Source organism: Ceratotherium simum, chromosome 5 (assembly GCF_057802395.1).
Source record: "Ceratotherium simum simum isolate JZ-2026a chromosome 5, ASM5780239v1, whole genome shotgun sequence".
Taxonomy (NCBI): Eukaryota; Metazoa; Chordata; class Mammalia; order Perissodactyla; family Rhinocerotidae; genus Ceratotherium; species Ceratotherium simum.
Genome location: NC_141904.1, coordinates 73,244,683 through 73,257,676, shown reverse-complemented (window position 1 = coordinate 73,257,676; position 12,994 = coordinate 73,244,683). Strand labels below are relative to the sequence as shown.

Sequence of the window (12,994 nt, the reverse complement as noted above, 5' to 3'; positions counted from 1 at the left end):
GGGCCGCCAGCATCAGAGCGCGCACACTTAACCGCTAAGCCACGGAGCCGGCCCTGAGTGTGTATGTTTTAAATTATCCACTTAAATAGGTAGTGTGTGGTGAAGGTCAGCATATAGTTTGCCTATAGGACTTTATCTTCAAGTATAGTTATTATTAATAACAGAAAGAAATGCATTCTGGGATTGTAATTCTTCAAAGTGAAAGGAGATTAAATATATATATTTTGAACTGCATAATGTCAGTTTCAATTGAATTGCATGTTTAAAAATAAAGCTACCGGGCCGGCCCCGTGGCTTGGTGGTTAAGTGAGCGCGCTCCAGTGCTGGCGACCCGGGTTTGGATCCCGGGCTCGCACCGACGTGCTGCTTCTCCGGCCATGCTGAGACCGCGTCCCACATACAGCAACTAGAAGGATGTGCAGCTATGACATACAACTATCTACTGGGGCTTTGGGGGAAAAAATAAATAAATAAAATCTTTAAAAAAAAAAAAAAAAAATAAAGCTACCTCCTTCAGAATAGTTAAGTGTCTATCAGAATGTAGCCTACATCCAAAAAAGGTATTATTAGTCATATTAAATAATAATGTTTAAGAGCCATACCTCCAGTAAAGAAAACTAAAACTTGACAAGTGGATATTTCATTAGAACTTGTCAAAAAACTGCAATCAACTAAATGTAATAATATACAATAGAGTGGAAATATGGTGTATGGAACAGATGATCGGGTTACAGAATATAAAACTTAAAATGTACAAAATATGAGTTCCTGCAGTAAATATTTCTCTTAATGATACAATTAAGCTGCCCTCTGAGACTCAATGGAGAAGCTTCAAGGGATGAAACATTTTGGATTGCCTTTCATAGATGACCGGAAGTTTAGAAGGTTGACTGAACTGTATAAATATTAAAAGTTCTCTGCCACCTTCTAATGTTGTTATACCTTTACTCACTGTGAGGTGCGGAAAGCGAAAGAATTAAATCAAGAAAGCCTGTATTAAAAAATAGTGATCATATTTGGCAGTATAAACCCACTGTAAAAGTAAAGATAACTGCAATTTTGAACATGCATGTGGGAGAAGGCAAATGACCAATCACTAGTTCAATTAGGGATCATCAAAGAAAACAAAACCATCTTGTGCACTGAGTAGCTCTCAGGTAATCTATGACTTCCAAGTTTTTCAGCCCTTCTTTCTTCCCACACAAATGGTTAGCCTCTCTATTTTGCCCACTGATAAATTACAAGGAGTTTCCTGAACTGACTGGAATTTGAAGAGAAAAATAAAAGTCATGAGTTCTTCAAGGCATGAGTCAAGCCCCAAGTTCATTCCTTGAAAATGAATTCATCCACCCTCACGTGCCTCTCATGTACTGTGCCTTGCCATAAATGTCTCAAATCCAGTTCTGATATTGCAAAGCAGTATATTTTATGAAATATGTGATAAGTTCACACATCTGAGATTAGAATTTGGCTGATTGCCCTTTCAAATGCTAAATAAAAACCAGGTTGATTGCTACAGCACTTTGTCAAAGACACCAAACAGAATCCATATATCACAAATGGAACTAGGGCAAAATCAGAGCAGACTCACTGTCTAAATATATAAATTCATTCTTCAAGAAACATCCTTCTGTAAAACACCATTAAAACTGGTGTCTTTCATCGTGTTAGAAACTCTTTTGTAACATAATTGGCATAAACTATTTGAAAATAGTTCCACTGGCATGACTTAATGTTTTAAATAACATTTTTTATAGTACCACCTTTTTCATCTTAGATCAACCTTCTATAAAATATTTATAAAATAACATGTAAAACGCATAAAAAGTTGGGGCTGGCCCCGAGGCATAGTGGTTAAGTTCAGAGCACTCAGCTTCAGTGGCCTGGGTTCGGTTCCCAGCCGCAGAACTACACCACTCATCAGTGGCCATGCTGTGGTGGTGACCCACATACAAAACACAGAAAGACTGGAACAGATGTTAGCTCAGGGCGAATTTCCTCAAGCAAAAAGAGGAGGATTGGCAACAGATGTTAGCTCAGGCCAAATCTTCCTCAGCAAAAAAAAAAAAAAAAAGTGTAAAAAGTCTTTATCTAACATTCTTGTCCTTTGTTAACTCTCTATAGAGTGATATAAATAATAGCAGTGACTCAAATGTGAGGTAAATGCAACTGTGCACAAAAATTTCATTGTATCTAATCAAACTTTGAAGAAAAAGTTAAACCTAAGTGAAAGAGAATTAATTTATGGCATGGCAGTAAATTGTTGTAACTATCATAAAATCATCTATATTGATATTCTTTCCTCAAATTAAATTTAAAATAAATTGAATAGTTTTTTCTTTTCTGTTTTGGGGGGAGTAGTTTTTGAGAAGTTGATGTAGACAGTTCATTTTTGTGTTTCAACACTTAAACAAGACCTGTAAGAACAAGAAGAGTGGATTGATGTTGAAAATCTGAGCAGCCAAACTTCTGCTGTTCAAGATTTGTCAAATCAAAGAACATCACCAGAAGATCTGATATACCTTTCTGGAAAAGTTATGACCTATCAGCAGTTATTCAAATAGGGTTGAAAGTGGTCTTTACCTGATTGGATAATATAAATCTTGAGACGATAGTAGAAAAACGACTGGGGAGGAGAAATAAATCCTTCAGGGATCCCATAAATCATGCAAAAGAGCCTTCAGCCCCTATGTATCAGGGTCAAATTTACACATTTTAGCACACTTTAATATAATGTGTGGACAGAGATGAATATTGCATTGGTGGTTGATTTATACTAGTTTTAGAAGTTTCTATAAAACTAATTCTGTGTTTCCTTATAAATTAGTATTACACACTTATCTGGAATGAGTATTTAACGGAAAACTTTCATTAATATTTAAACTATAAATGTACACGAAACATGGAGACCTTCAAACACTCACCATTTGCTACCTAAAATTTTGCCAATTCTTTTGAGTTTAATATCTTTCTCCAAGAATAAATCAAGTATTAATGTCAAGGCATTTCCAACAGCAATAGATCTAGATGTCAAGGACAGTCTGACATTCATTAATCCATAACAAACAGTAAAAACACAAAGGAAAACAGACTATTTCTTGCTTGGCATGAATTTAATTAATCAAGTAGTTAGACAGTAGTAGGACAAAAATGCTGAAACAGAAGCTAAATATCAATTGGTCCAAGTTATGGGGGAGCTTAGGTTAGATACACTGAAAGGCTTCAGGATTCTATGATCCTAAAATATCACAAGGATTAAGAAGAAGAAGGATCAAAGTATTGAGTCTTCGGGCCGGCCCCGTGGCTTAGTGGTTAAGTGCGCGCTCCACTACTAGCGGCCCAGGTTCGGATCCTGGGCGCGCACCGACGCACCACTTGTCCGGCCATGCTGAGGCCACGTCCCACATACAGCACCTAGAAGGATGTGCAACTATGACATACAACTATCTACTGGGGCTTTGGGGAAAAAAAAGAAAAGGAGTAGGATTGGCAATAGATGTTAGCTCAGAGCCAGTCTTCCTCAGCAAACAAAACACAACACAACACAACACAAAGTATTGAGTCTTCAAAAAGAAAAGAAAGAGTTTAGCAAAAACTCACAGTAAACAATTTTTGTTATATAACTCCCTGTGTGAACTCATATTTGGTCATAAACCTGCCATATCATGGTGGAGTAGCTACTGTTCTTGCCTGCCATGTCCTCTTGGCACTTATTTTATTATACAAAAGGCTGCTTAAAATGAACACCCATGACTCTCTGCCTAAGGTCTTTTTTTTTTCTTTGGTGAGGAAGATCAGCCCTGAGCTAACATCCATGCTAATCCTCCTCTTTTTTTTTTGTTTTTTTTGCTGAGGAAGACCGGCTCTGAGCTAACATCTATTGCCAATCCTCTTCCTTTTTTTTCCCCCAAAGCCCCCATAGATAGTTGTACGTCATAGCTGCACATCCTTCTAGTTGCTGTATGTGGGATGCGGCCTCAGCATGGCCGGAGAAGCAGTGCGTCAGTGCTCGCCCAGGATCGAACCCCGGGCCGCCAGTAGCGGAGCGCGCGCACTCAACCGCTAAGCCACGGGGCCGGCCCTGCCTAAGGTCTTTATCTGGCTGTGGACTATACTCAACGTGTGTGGACGGCAAGCCAGTGGTGCTTAAGAGCTAAAGCCTCTGAAAGCAGCCTTCAGCCAATGATGAAAGGGAGGCAGTGGGTATGTATCCTAGCGTCCGCACCCCTAATGGGAATAACTTTGAGCTATACTCTACCCTGTCTCCAGGGCTCTCTAGTGGGACTTAGCCCCAGTTGCCCACAGTGGTAAATATCTTGATAATGCTACACCATTGATTGGCTTCCTTTTTTTTTTCCTACCTCAATTCCCCACTTCCTACTGGTTATCTCCAGAGATCACCTCCCAAATAAACTACTTGCATAGGAATACTTGTCTCTGGGTTGGCTTCTGGGAGAACCCAAACTCCGGGCAGACATATTAGAATCAAATAACTTAGTGCATGATTAGTTAAGAGAGATTGACTAACGCTGGACAAAAAAGCAACTTGCTGGTTATTGACTAAGAAGACATTTTATAAAGGGTGAAAACAATATGTGAATGACCAAAGATATTATAGCAGGGTTTCTCACACTTGCCATGGTTGATATGCTGGGATGGATAACTCTTTGTTGTGGAGACTGTCTTGTGCATTGTAGGATGTTTAGTAGCATCCCTGGCCTCTACCCACTAGATGCCAGTAGCGCCCTCCCTCCTGTTGTGACAACCAAAAATCTCTCTAGGCATTGACAAATGTCTGGGGAGGTGGGGGACAAAATCATCTCCCATTATCCCCCTTTAAGAACTACTAGATTATAGAAAGGACTTCATTTAATGCATCCAATTAAATTCACTCATTCAACTACCACATATAGAGTGAATACTATGTACCAGGCATTGTGTTAGTAAATGATAAAAAAACACATATAGTTCCTGATTTTACAGAGTTCATTTTCTAGTCAGAGGAAAATAAGTAAAACAAACTATTACTTCACAGTGAGAAACTGCCCATAATTCTGAGGCATTTTCCAAGAGAGGCTGTAGGATGAATAATTTCTTTCCAAAATATATATATATAACTACTTCAAAAGTGTGAGCCTATGTCTGCAAATAGTGTGATTTTAATTCTGATGAAGAAAAGACTGTTAATTTTCACAGTATGAGTTCTGCATGGTGGGAGTAAAGGATGAGATATTTGCCCTTGGTTCTTGCTTCAGGCCTTCTGTGCTGAAATACTGTGGGAGACTGAGCACATTTTGCTTTCTTTCACTACAGCAATTTTGTTCTTTTTCTTTCTTCGTTGCACACACTTTGCTCATACCTTCCACCTACCTTCTCCCTGAAAGCTTTTTTTTAAGAGATGCAGGCTTCTGTTGAAAAACTGTAAATGATTATGATAACAGCAAAAATTTAAAAAGCATTGGAATGTGGGTTTTTTTTTATTTTTAGTCCATTCTTCTGAGAATATCTATGAGATTTTCCCTCCTAACCTCATATAGCTTCTTTTCTATGAATAATACAAAAATTGTCTTCACCATGTCCTGATATGACAGCTGTAGGAGGCACAGCTGGGGTCTCCTGATATCTCTTTGTGCTCATCAGTCCTGCAGGCATGGAAGGTCTTATCCTGTGATCACTCGAGAGTCTACCTGAGGGCCTTCTCATGTCCTCTTGACCTGTGCATGGGACCCACAAAAAGTAGAAAGTGCAGCAGCATTAATGTCTCCAGAGTAGCTGGCAGCCAATGATGGATGAGAGCTGGAGAATAACTATCGTAGCTTCTGAGAGGTTTCCCACACTCTCTCCCTCAGTTTTCCAGAGGTATTGAGTCACTGTGTAACCTCTTTATCGGCTTCCTCCTCTCCCTGTCTCCATTCCTCACGCCCTTACAATACTGTCTAGGATCACTTCACCAATAAAGCATTCCAATGCATATTGCTTTGAAATGATGGGCCAAAAGAAAAACCACTTGTTGGAGTTTACAACCTAGCATGAACGGTGAAAATTATTATTAATGTATAAAATATTACCATTCTCTTAGATACTACATAGGGTCTGGAGTTAAAGGGAGAAACCTAGGCTGGAGATATAAAATTATAATATATCTGCATATTTTCTCCATATTGACTTTCATTTTCTTTTTGTTTTGCGAGAGTGGTGGAGGGTAACATTACAGTAGTATTAAATAAAAGACTTTGGACTACATCAAACTAAAAAGCTTCTGCACAGCAAAGGAAACCATCAACAAAACGAAAAGACAACCTAACAATTGGGAGAAGATATTTGCAAACCATACATCTGATAAGGGCTTAATCTCCAAAATATATAAAGAACTCATGCATCTCAACAACAAAAAAACTACCAACCCAATTAAAAAATGGGCAAAAGACCTGAACAGACATTTCTCCAAAGAAGATATACAGATGGCCAACAGACACATGAAAAGATGTTCAAAATCACTAACTATCAGGGAAATGCAAATCAAAACTACAATGAGATATCACCTCACGCCCGTCAGAATGGCTATAATTAACAAGACAGGAAACAACATGTGTTGGAGAGGTTGTGGAGAGAAGGAACTCTCATACACTGCTGGTGGGAGTGCAAACTGGTGCAGCCACTATGGAAAACAGTATGGAGATTCCTCAAAAAATCAAGGATAGAACTACCATATGATCCAGCTATTCCACTGTTGGGTATTTATCCAAAGAACTTGAAAACACCAATTTGCAAAGGTACATGCTCCCCTGTGTTCATTGCAGCCTTATTCACGATAGCCAAGACTTGGAAGCAACCTAAGTGCCCATCAAGGGACGAATGGATAAAAAAGCTGTGGTATATATACACAATGGAATACTACTCAGCCATAAGAAACGATGAAATCCAGCCATTTGTGATAACATGGATGGACATTGAGGGCATGATGCAAAGTGAAATAAGTCAGAGGGAGAAGGTCAAATACTGTATGATTTCCTTCATTAAGTAGTAGATAATAACAACAATAAACAAACACATAGGGACAGAGATTGGATTGGTGGTTACCAGAGGGGAAGGGGGGAGGGAGGAGGGGGAAAGGGATAATTGGGTACATGTGTGTGGTGATGGGTTGTAATTAGTATTTTGGTGGTGAACATGATGTAATCTATGCAGAAATAGAAGTACAATGATGTACACCTGAAATTTTTACAATGTTATAAACCAATGTTACTGCAATAAGCAAAAAATTAAAAAAAAAAAAAATAAAAATAAAAAAAAATAAAAGACTTTGGTATTTTGACCCGTCTTTTAATATCTTGGATATTTTTTAACACCATACTGTTCTCTTGAAAGTCAGAATTCTGATAATCAGTTCTCAAGAAAGCATGTAAGAAAAAACAAAATTTGTTCAGCAGGAGCATAATCCTTCTTATTTACACTCTGATTTGATGAAAGCTACATTAGTATGGAATATCATGACACTGATAGTTCCAAAGACACAGAGAAGCACTTGGAGTGATTGCGTTTCTGCACAAACTCACAGCTGACGTTAAGATTAAAATGCTGCCTGGTTCTCCAACATGCAGAAAACATAAATTGGGCAGTTGCAGCAAATAATAACTGTGTATTATTGAAGTACAGACTCTCAAAGTCCAGGTCTGCTATTTAAAATTTTACAATTGAATGTTTTATACAGGTTTTCAAAACCCTGTATAGGTTCAAAAACCCATTGTACGTGATTTATACAATGCTATTTTGCTCTTTTCAAGTCTATGTAAATATAGTGGTGGGTGTAATAAATTCTTAATACATAATTTAAACCATTTTGTGCTCCTTTTAGCTAAGTGTATTAAAAGATGAAATGTGCATATAATTGTGTTTGTGAGAAGGGTGTTTTTAAGTAAAGAAACATTGACTAAAGGAATAGTTTTGCAATTGGGAGATAAATATTTCCAATATGTTTTCTTCCACTGAAAATAAAAGATTATATGACAGCACAAAATTGACATGTAAGTTGTTTTGAACTAATAAGTACTTTCTTTAGATAAAGGAACATTGTTTTGGAGCAATAGTCTTTTTTTCTTTCTTGTTTTCTTTTTCTCTCACCAAGGTACTTCTCAGAATATTGTTAAGTACCTGAACTAAAACACATTGAGTTACAAAGGATGCAAAGAAAACACATTCTGAAATATAATTATCAAAATATTAATAAAACAAATTTGTGATACAGCAATATATGCACTTTAATAACATATTAAATAACACAATCTGGCAGTGGGTCTAACAACCGCCGTAATTTCAAAGTAAAGATGAGCAATATTTCAAGACATGCAAAATGTGTAACGTGATACAAAAATATCAGTAACTTCTATTAGCGACAGAGTTATAGGTACTGCTAACACTGTTGTGGTTTGTTGCCTACATTCATAATTAAAGGACATGCTGAAAATAATTTTGCATATTTTACCACTTAAATTCACAAACCCCCTAAGTTCTATCGGGGCCACTTGATAAGAATTCTTGCTTGGAAGTAACAATACGACATTGGTTGACACTGCTAAAAGAACCTTGAGGATCTGCTAACCTAAACTTGTTTTAACAAAGTAATGACTGGAAGTTTTCAATGTTTCCACAGTACAAGCTTTCATTTTCAACACTTAAGAGCTGTGGTAGCAATTCAAATATCTACGGGAAATGCAAATTAATAAAATGGGTCAAAATAGGAGCACATGAGTTGTGAAGAATATGGTAAACCGGAGAACACAGGCTCCTCCTAAAGGAAATTTCATAAATATGCCAAACAAAATGTCTTAAGGCCCAACTAGTCCAAGGGTCACCTATTTGTAACCTCTGAAAAGATAGTTTAAATATAAAAAATAGTTTTAAATATTTTATAGATTTTGAAAGCTATTTGCAAGTATTGTCTTCTGTCTTTACCACCTACCTATATTGCCACAGGTAAACAGATAATATTACCTCTGTTTCACAGGATAGAAAGATAGATGAAGAACAATCGATGTCACATAGCTTGTTAGAAAATCTAGATATAATAGCCGGTATTCTGGTTTTCTCTAAAGAATAAGTCATTGCTGAGACCTTGGGTTGGCAAGACATATTTAGGGGAAAAAAGGTCAAATTTAGCTCAGTGTGTGAGCAAACAGTAAAACTTAACTTGCAAATGAATGCATAAGATAATAAGTCCCTGTGTGCTGAGTTGTCTACTATGCGTGTTGTGCTTAATTCTCGACTGATTATGTATTTCTAGTCTTTATAACAATTCTGCAAGGTAGGTGTTGGCATCAGTATCAGATACTCAAACTAGTATTAGACAAAAATGAAGAAAAAATCTCAAAGTGTCCACTGGCACCAAATACTTGAATCATCATCATAATTGTTCTCTCACATTTCCACTTCCATATCAGCATAAACTGAATCTCCCAAAACCAATGCCAAGATAGAAACAATCTTTTAATCAGAATATTACTATGTTCAGCTTTGTTGACTAAACATGCCAGAGAATCTTTTGACCTCTGTATCTCTGTTGACTTTAAGAATGTCAACTTGTGCAGGTTAAATTTACTCTATAAATGTTTTAAATTGATATTATGTAATCCATACCATATGGAAGAGAGAAAAAAACCTATGGCAAAACTCAATTTTGTTTAAAATGTTTTTTTTTTTTTTTTAAAGATTTTATTTATTCAGTTTTTTCTCCCCAAAGCCCCAGTAGACAGTTGTATGTCATAGGTTCACATCCTTCTAGTTGCCGTACGTGGGACTCGGCCTCACGTTGGACGGAGAAGCGGTGCCTCGGGGCGCCCCCGGGATCCGAACCCGGGCCGCCAGCATCAGAGCGCGCGCACTCAACCGCCAAGCCACGGAGCCGGCCCTGTTTAAAATGTTTTATCATTATTTATCTAGTCAATTGAAAATAAAATTAAAATAGATTCATCTAAGCATCAATGTCAATTAAATAACTAATAAAATCTCTAATTTCCTTAATAATATACTATTGGAAAATGTGATGCTATTTTTACTCTCTTAAAAAAATCAAATTTATACTGATGATACAGTTTTTTTTTTTTTTTTTTTAAAGATTTTATTTATTCAGTTTTTTCCCCCCAAAGCCCCAGTAGATAGTTGTATGTCATAGGTTCACATCCTTCTAGTTGCTGTACGTGGGACTCGGCCTCACGTTGGACGGAGAAGTGGTGCCTCGGGGCGCTCCCGGGATCCGAACCCGGGCCGCCAGCATCAGAGCGCGCGCACTTAACCGCTAAGCCACGGAGCCGGCCCTGATGATACAGTTAATATAGCATTTCGAATTCTTTCTTCACATCACACAGCTTTCTAAATTTTTCCATCTCCAAATAGTTAAAATTAATGGTGTATTATATTCCATTGTAATTTAAAAACATATGTTTTATTTGTGTTCTAAACTTTAGAAATGAAAGCAGAAAATAAGTTAATATTTACAAAGAAAACCCTGGAAAGTGTGAAATTGAAATATTAAGCTTGTTTCTGCTGTTGCATGATAAAATTAACTTTTTCTTTTACTTATACAGCTCCTAATTTTTTGTGTGTGTGTGTGAGGAAGACCAGCCCTGAGCTAACATTCAATGCCAATCTTCCTCCTTTTTTTGCTGAGGAAGCCTGGCCCTGGGCTAAAATCTGTGCCCATCTTCCTCCACTTTATATGGGATGCCGCCACAGCATGGCCTAATAAGCGGTGCCTCGGTGCGCGCCCGGGATCCGAAACTGTGAACCCCGGGCCGCTCCAGCGGAGCGTGCTCACTTAACCGCTTGCGCCACCAGGCCAGCCCCACAGCTTCTAATTTTTTACAAAAAACATATATTACTGTCATAATAAAAATTAAGCTTATGTTTAAAAATTTATTAGAATTTCTCACATACTTTCTTATTCTGTCTATAGAAAACTCATAGTTTTATTTCTTTTTTTTTTTTTTTGGTGAGGAAGATTAGCCCTGAGCTAACATCCGATGCCAATCCTTCTCTTTTTTCTGAGGAAGACTGGCCCTGGACTAACATCCGTGCCCATCTTCCTCTACTTTATATGGGACGCCACCACAGCATGGCTTGACAAGCGGTGAGTTGGTGCGCGCCCTGGATCTGAACCTGCCAACCCTGGGCTGCCGAAGCAGAGTGCGCGCACTTAACCGCTGCACCACCGGGCCGGCCCTCATAGTTTTATTTCTTAAATGAAGAAAAATAAAGCAGGAGAATGAACCAGGGAGAAAGTAACTGAGATTTTATGTAACACAGTAAAGTAAAGCTCTGTAACAAGGTGACATTGGAGCAGAGACTGAAGGAAGCAGTGGGCCCCACAGGAAGAAGAGGGTTGGAAGAGGTATCCAGGTGAGGGCAGAACAGAAGTTGTCAGAGAGGCACCATGCTATCAAATAACATTTATCAACACGTATTATGTATACTTCTTATGCCTTTTCATTGCTGTGAAAGTACCAAACAACTAAAACACGTGATTCCTACCCCCAAGGAATTTTAACTTGAGCCAGGTGAGAAATGTGATAAATAGAAAAGAATTAGAAAACAATTCAAAGTAAGTTCTCTTACATAAAAAACCAATATATACCTATTTTTAAAAAACACCATCTATTCCATTTAATCTAGGGTATTAAAGACAGATTTTTATATTATTAGATGAAACTAAAGCTTGCAATACCTATTCTATAATTAAAAGCCATTGGCTGTGTGCATTTAAGACTTTCCTAATGACTCAGGATTAAGAGTCTGTGCTTTGTCTACAATTTTGTTTTTAAAACTAAATTATGTTTCCTTCCTTAGTAATGTAAAAACAGATCCTATATCTGTAAATTAATTCTGACAAATCCTTCAGCAGACTCTAAAATATCAAAGCGACTAAGATATAGGAGACACCATTTATGAAATGTTCTGTAGCCCTCTTCAAATATTGTCACATCTAAAAATTTTTTAAATGTATTCTTTCAATAAATACTTTGCTGTTTTGCATTGTAATGCCATGGCACACCAGTTGACTCGATACCTCTTCATTTGTGTGCCAACAATTTCAATTGTGTGCCAAATTTATTTCTGCTACAAGTGTAGAGCTATCCTCTTATGATCAAACTGTGGAATATCATGTAGAGTGGAATAGTATAACATTAAATGAGCATTATATCCAGCCAGTCCTGAAAATGACCACATAATTATTAGAACAAAAAGAACTTAAGAGAGTCAGCAGAAAGAAGACAGTAATTGTTAGATTGGTAAACAGTTGGAAACAGATGGAACCAAAGTTAAATAAGCATCTTGTACAAAAAAATGGGGTTCAGTTTAGTACTCCTTCAAGTGTGAACCAACACTCTTAGGTGTGCCTCCAACACAAAATAACTGAGAACCAATTGACAACCAACAATGTGTTAAGCTCTCTGAATAAAATTTGTACAGTAAAATTCTGTAAAGCTTCATCTATTCATTCAACAAATACTTAATGTACAAGATTAGGAAAGAAAATTATAAGTGGATTAAATATTATCTCTGCCCTCACAAGGCCTATGATCTAGTAAGGATATAAGCAAGTAAAAACATTATAAGAATGCTCACTTCAGCAGCACCTATACTAAAATTGGAACAATACAGAGAAGATTAGCATAGTCCCTGTGCAGGGATGACATGCAAATTCATGACGTGTTCCATATTTTTTAAAACTCGGCTCTCAAAAAAAATTATTATAGAAGTGAATATTAAAAATTGCTAAAGTATATATATACATATATACTTAGAGCATGCAAGATGCATTTTATGCTGTTCACAAGAAAACCATTTTAATATAAATACATAGGTTAAAGGCGAAATGATGGAAACAAATTTATCATCCAGACATTAATCAGAAAGGAAAATGTAAGGATGGCTATAATAAAAAAAGACAGGAAATAACAAGTGTTGGCGAGGATGTGGAGAAATTGGAAACCTCTTACAT

General features: G+C 37.2%; 1 non-coding gene across 1 annotated transcript; it reads left to right on the top strand.

The window, feature by feature from the left end:
• The first annotated feature begins 12,610 nt into the window (after positions 1-12,610).
• On the top strand, positions 12,611-12,717 carry LOC147917079 (U6 spliceosomal RNA). The gene has a single exon (XR_015552392.1). It is a non-coding gene; the product is annotated as a U6 spliceosomal RNA (small nuclear RNA).
• The last annotated feature ends 277 nt before the right edge of the window (positions 12,718-12,994 follow it).